The sequence below is a fragment of the Harpia harpyja genome, chromosome 3 (assembly GCF_026419915.1).
Source record: "Harpia harpyja isolate bHarHar1 chromosome 3, bHarHar1 primary haplotype, whole genome shotgun sequence".
In the NCBI taxonomy this organism is placed as follows: domain Eukaryota; kingdom Metazoa; phylum Chordata; class Aves; order Accipitriformes; family Accipitridae; genus Harpia; species Harpia harpyja.
In genome coordinates, this window is record NC_068942.1 from 59625689 (window position 1) to 59632804 (window position 7116).

A 7116-nucleotide genomic window follows, 5' to 3' on the forward strand; every position below is an offset into this window, starting at 1 on the left:
TCCCACTGCATGCTCAGGCTTTGGCCTCCATTTCCAATTTGATTGCCAGCAAGATCCTTTCTAAAAGGGCTGAAGAGAAAGAGCAGGCTCATGGATGAGACTGGAAGACCTGGATATTTAATATCTGCCCCCATCTTTGTTGCTGTCTCCCTCTTTACCTCCATCTCTTTCTGCCTTACTTCTTTCCCTTTGTCACACATGGTTTGCCCAGCAAGGAAGGAGGACATTTGACTGGTGGAGGCCTAGCTTGTATCCTCATCTTCTCTTCTAGGTGCTATCACACCCTGACAATTAATATGTAACAGTGAAACAAGGCTGCAGTTTCACAAGCTCATCTCACCAAGGACTGAAGAAGAAAGTAGGTTAGTAGCTAAGTCATTAACTCCCCTTGGCTGCTGCTAAACTCTTCCTGGCATCAATGAAAAAGAGCCAAGAAAAGTGCTTGGGAAAAGAAAATGCCTGGTCATAACTACAACGCAGGTGCTTAATCTGTCACATGAGAGTCCGAGACAAAGTCTAAATGATTGAACTCATTCCTGGAAAAATGAGACCCGAGTTTGCAAATTAACTACAAAATTGCTACTACAAAATTAGCTACAGAATCAGTGGGCCATGCTAAGAAATGGCAGCTGAAGAATAAATTCAAAGAAAAACACACATCTCACTCCCCTCTGAGTTGCTTTTCCTTTTGTTTTAGAGCTTCTAAGAGTCAACTGTCTGCCTGCATCAGTTAATGACCATTCAACAGCTTGTCCTTCCAGCTGCCAAGATCTCTCAAACCTAGAATCACCTTTTGCCTATAGCTGGCCAGGTGAGCCCCAGAAGGGTGGAAATCATTACAGATTTCAATCACGTGCAATTTCAACTGCCTGGGCAGGATACCACCAATTGCTCATTCACCTGGCAGTGTTTTTCTCATCCATACTGAGCACTAGGAATTGGAGAGGGGCAAGGGACCACAGTGCCATAAAGCGCACAGGAAACAGTAAGAAAAGCTGCTGCCTTCCATCCGGAAGGCAGACGTATGTCAGTGATGGATCTAGTGAACCTTACATACGCAGCAACAAATCCTCTCTGCTACTGCAGCAAGTACGAGTAGCTGCACTTTCAAAGAGGGCTTTTATAAAGGTAAAAGATGAGAAGGAAATCCTTTCCACGCAAGGTTGTTGTGCCCCATTGCTACTTGCAAAGATGCATAGCAACTGCTAAATCCATGTAGGGCCTGATGCACCAGCAGCATCTGCACGCTGAACTTGGCCCAGTGCCCAACTTCTGTAGCGTGTGGGTGCCAACACTGCACTGTGGGTGCTCACTCTCCATAGCCTCATCCCAAAAAGCTCTAGCAGGAGAGTTGCAAGAAGTTTACATTACAGGTGTGTTAGTGTTCGCCTTATATAAAGCAAGCCACAAGGCTTTGGGGCTAGATGTTTGTGTATTTACACTCTGGTTCATCAACCTCAGTATTTAATTGCTTTTCCCAAATTAAAGCAGAGAAGAGAGACAAGTTCCACTAATGAATAAACTGTTCCCATTGTTAATTAATCAGCAGCAGAATAACGATTCAGGATCAGAGCTGCTCTGTTCTAGCCCTGCTCAAAAGGACATCAGCTCACCTCCTCCTGAATACTTGAGAAAGCCTGCATTCAGAGGTTGCCTAGCAAGTTAGCCAACACAGGCTGTGATACAGAGTGTGCTGCCACAAACGTCGTCCTGACGCATTCCCATTCTGGCTCCCTCGTCACCAGCTCTGGGTATGTGACACTGCAAACAAGGAACATCTCCCAGGTAATCAGGGCCTTAAACAGTTAGGACTAAGTTTTGGCCCTGAGTCCTGGCACACCACCCAGATCACAGAAAGCTGGTGTGCAGTGCTCCTGGTGTGACACACTTAACGAGCAAGCTGCTGCCACCCTCCCACACACTCATTCCACTCTCCAAATGGTCTCAAGGTTTAGCTTCATTTGTCAGAGCCATTAGTGTAGCCCTAGTGGTTAGTGCTGGACACATTCAGGCTTTCTCTTTGAAACCGTTGCACTGTGATTATTTTCTAGCAAGAGCTAGCTGGAAACTTTTTCTAAATCAAATTATATCAGACCTGAGACTATCTGGATAATAATAAATAGTCCAGAGAGCCAGTCAAATTGCCAGGCAGGGGAGGAAAGCATGTCACCAGTGAGAAGGAACAGCTCACCTTCATCACAGACCAATTAAGATGGCATCTGCTCTAGGTCTGCCAGCTGTTCACATTTCCCTGCCATGAGTTCACCTATGGCAGCACAGGTGGGAGGGCTGGTTTGTACGCGGTCAGAACATTTTGCTTTGTTTGAGTACTCGGCAGTCCGTTGACCTGGGGTTTTACAACGAACTCCAAGCACATTTATCCAGAACACTGGGAGACTGAGAGCTGGAGGGCTATTCCAGGAGCTGAACTGACTGAAGTGGATGTCCTCATCGTTTATGGCTTAATCAGTTTAATCATTGTGTCACCAGGACATTACAAAAATACCACCAGCTTCCAGGCTGATCAATACTTTTATAAGGTTTTTGTACATTGACCTTTTAATACACAGCTGACTATGTAATGTGCCCTGATTGAAGAAAGTGGCATTTTATCACATTAAAAAAAAAAAAAAAAAAGCTTTTGGCATGGTATTACCACACTCCATAGAGAACAGTTAAACTGAAGAAAGGAAGGTCATAACAAGTGTGCTAATGTAAGGATGAAAGGATTGAATACAAAGTCAAAGAAAAACAGGAAATCAAATTTCCAGGGAGATTTGCAAGGCTGTGGGTGTTTTCTGTGTGCAGTGAGTGCCGAAGCATCCCCAAAAGGAAGGAGCTCCTTCCCACAGGCTACAGCAGAAGATGGTGATGATTCAAGTCTAGGTACTATGAATAATGGCATGAGAGGAAACAGGGAAATTTGAGGGACAGATGGGAACAAAATGGTTATTAAAGATGAGTGAGGGCAATCTTGACAGGTGCCCCAATCAGTGGATGCTAAAGAAATTAGGGGCAGGGGGGATATGAGAGGGCAAACTCATTTCAAAAGCCCATGTTTTGGGGACCAGGTGCACAGTGGTAGAGCTAAAGGGCTGGGACACAAGCGGATTAGACAGTAGTTTCTGAAGTAGCAACAGCAGGAAGTTTATGTGGGAAATAAGTAGCAGACAACCTCTTCAGAGACAAATATCCTGTTTTCCTACAAACTTTCCTAGTTATGAAAAAGAACGCAAATAAATCCCATATAACGAAGTCATCAGATTATTTTTTTTATTTTTTAAATAAACAAAATGTTCTTTCAAGTTCTGTGAGAGGCATTAGTGGATTTTAAAATAAGAAAAATTAACACCACATTTCCCACAACTGAGCTTGCAGACCACAAGGGTTTTACTGCCCACTCTGGTTTCCTTTGTTTTGTTAGTTGTGCTCCACATCAGAAACAATGAAGAAAAAAATTTTTTTTTTTTTTAAGAAACATCTTTGAAATTGAGCTGTAAGCCACTCCTGATGTATGTGAGTGTGGATGTGTGGGGGTGTGTGAGCAAGCTTGTTTGTGAGAGAGAGGAAGAGTGGATACATGTGTGGTAGGGGAAAAATGAGAGCTAAGAAGAAAGAAAATCCAGTCTAGGGTGGAATTGAGCAGTGAAAAACGAGTTGTGAAATAGGATTATAAGAAGATGAGGTTATTTTTGTGTTTTTAGGCCAATTGGGGAAGTGGGAAACCTAGAAATTCTCTCAGTTAATAGCAAGGCAATTCAGAGTTCATTAAATACTCTTGGTTGTTTGGCTGTTTGTTTTAAATCTCCCAGCAACAAGGGGAAGAAGATTTACAAAAGCTATAGGAGGAAAAAGTTCCATGGGATTTAAAAAAAAAAAGAGAGAGAAAAAACTTTATCCATATGAATAAAAGCTCTCTCTCTGCTGGGCTTCTTTTCACAAGCTTTGCTCATGTTGTAAGTTTCTATATTGTAACAGCTGGGCTGCATTTTTTCACCATTCCTTCTTAAGCAAAAAAACAGGCATATTAGTGGGACTTGGTGCAGTTTACAACAGCTCAGGGTAGGTAATCAACTGCTGCTGGTTCAGAAAGAAAAGATCCACTGCTGTGAAATGGTAGGAATCGTTCCCGTCTCCCAACTAAAGTGGTGGTGTGTACTGATTCCTTCTGGCAGTTTCTGTACTACAACGTTTTCTTTTAAAATCATATTTACTTTTCCAGCAGTGATTTAGGCAGTTACTTAAAATCCTGCCGCTAAATCAAATATTTAATTTTCATCTAGTGTTAGTGAAAGATAACAGAACTCGGCAGGTACTCAGCATGAACAAATTGAGATTTGGATTACTACAAGTACTTCTATGTTCTCCAGATAGCCATAGATACAGTCCATCCAGACAATGATAAAAGTTAGAGGGACATTCTTCTTAAGACCCATTTTGTCCTTGCTCCTTTCCCAAGGCTGCCAATAGAGCTAGTGGTTACTTGCTATGCACACACCTGACTCCACTGGGCTGAATCCCACCACATGGCACGCAGCAGATGTGTGAGACCAATCTGCACTCACTGCTGGGGGAGCACAGAGCTGAAATACTCACCTACAGGTTAAGCAGTCAGTATTCCATTTCCAGTCCTGTGAAGCCATCCAATTACTCACCATGTAATTACTTGGTAGTCAGTAAATAAAATTCACATGATCAGAAAAATACTGCTTTGTTAGGGAAAGGAGGAATGGGATAAATAGAAAATTAGGGGGTTCTTTTCCAGTAGAGAAAAATATTAGTTTCAAAGCTTGCATCCATATTTCCTCTCAAGTTCAAGGATGTTTGTCTGGATCCATTTCTAGTTTTAAGCTGCAGGATGACTTACCATCTAAAAAAAGCCTCACATTTGGGCAATGTGTCTCAAGTCCTTTTCAACTAATTTAGCCTGCAGCTTCCAGAAGCCGGGCCACCTAGGATTTGCTCCATGTGCTGTTACCAACTGGCAGTAAGGGAATAGAAGTATTATATGAAATCCTGGTAATGGCTAATCCTGCCTGCCAGCTTTAATAACTTAAAAAAAAAAAAGTCTACTCAAGTAGTCTACTCAAGTCTAGCAAATCTGCTGGCAATCCAAAGCTGGAAAGGACCCAAGTTTACCTTCTGCCCTGTGTTTAAAGCAACTATTTGAAGACAACTGAAATAATAAAAAAACGAACAACAAAAAAACCACACTGGACAGCACACCGGTATTGGAGAGAACTTAAGTTCTATTGCCCCCAATAGTTACAAAGCAGAAAAGCCAAACCCCCACCACTATAAAATATACATCTGGTTTAGTAGACACACAGGAAAGCCATGTGGGATGTTTAGCTTTGTAATATAATGACCTAATAGTGCTTCCTACATGGCAGAGGGAGAAGAAGTGATGCCACTTTCATTCGGGTTCGGCTAGGTTTGGGGATCTGAAAATCTAGTTTAGGTTCAGATAGCTGTAAGGTTATGTGGAAACATTGTTTTAGCAGAGGGCATAAAAGAAAAGCTTTCTAAAGATTTGTTCCCAGGAAATCCTACCTATTTACATGGGAATGTGCTCACAGTGATCTGCTAAAGAAAGAGGACTGGCCTCCTGAGGTTGTGCTCAGAACAGGTACATAGGCCACACAAACCCCTTCCCTGCCTCAGTAGGTTTCCCCCCAACCTCCTTTCTGCTATTGCAGTGAGAACTGCTTTAAAAGGCAATGGAGAAAGAGAGGACAAACACAGAAAGTGTAGGCAGATTTCTTTAGATAGATTCTACAGATAGAACATATAGATATATAGTTACATTTCAGGTGTATTTCTAATCTGATGTTGAGTGTCCTAAAGAGCTAGGATTATGTAACTATACTTGCAATTCAGTTGAACACATTTTAATTCCAGGATTTTTCTTATGAAGTTCCATCTCAATTTTACTTTGCTTATATTTATCCTGCCTACCATCCTAAATATTCCCTTTCCTCTGCCCCCTCTCTCCTTGGTATTTATATCACACAGTTTTTCAGACTGTAATACCTTTCTATTTCAGCATCCCTAAACTAAGCCAGATTTAGAACCTTCTCTCAATCAACCCCAACATGACAAAACTAACACATCTCTTAAAGGTGGGTCCGCTCATAGAGCTGGACTTGAGAGGCTGTAAAACCCACAGCCTAGGCCTTCCCAAATTAGGTGGAAGAACTGTAATGAACAATCATCTCAGCTGTGCATTTCCCTCCTTTTTTCCTCATGAAAACATACATTACTAAATCAATGCTGAGAATCTCCAAAAAGCAGACCATGGAGTTTAGCCAGCTAAAGAAAAGGCAGAAGCCTCAATTTGAGCACACAAATCTGAATGTTTTTACCTTCTGACTTCTTTTACTGCCTTTGGACAACAGAGAAAAAAAAAATCCCTTCTCTATCACAGATGTGTGATACTATAAAAATTTGCTGTTCTGCAAGCGTGGAAACACTATGCCATAAGGGGAGGGTGGGAGATTTCTTTGCATGTTCTAACCTGCTATAGAATGTTTATCATGTAGACTCTTGGGGTTAAGAAGCTGGCATGTCTCAAACATATCCTACTTGTTTGAGTATCACAATATTGGAAGGAGACATCCAGCGCTCCAGGCTTCTGTACTACAATTAGTTGCAAACCATGCATGGAGACTGATTAGTTTGCCCCAGAGCTATTTGGCTCTTCAGGCTAAACAACTGCTAACTGCCTGAGAGCAACTACAGAAATCAAATACACAGCTGGCTCTTTGCAGGTGTTGACTCCAGACTGGAAAAACAGCATGTCCACCCTTGAGCTTTCAAGGAGGTCTGTGGGAAAATAGCATGGAGGAATAAAGGGAAGGCATAGGAATTATTCTGCAAGGCAGTGTGATTCTCTAATTGTTCAGGAATGAAGAGGTGAGATGTAATCACTACAACTAATTGACTGTTTAACCTTGACAAAGTCCTCAGTGATTGATTCTGTGCTCAGGTTTTCCTGTGCACGTATTGGGAATATTAGCTCATGCAAAGCAAGATTTTTGAAGGCCCTTCAGGAACCCTCTAGAGCCAGCAAGCAGACTATCTCTCAGAGTAGCGCACTTTATTATGTAAGAGGTA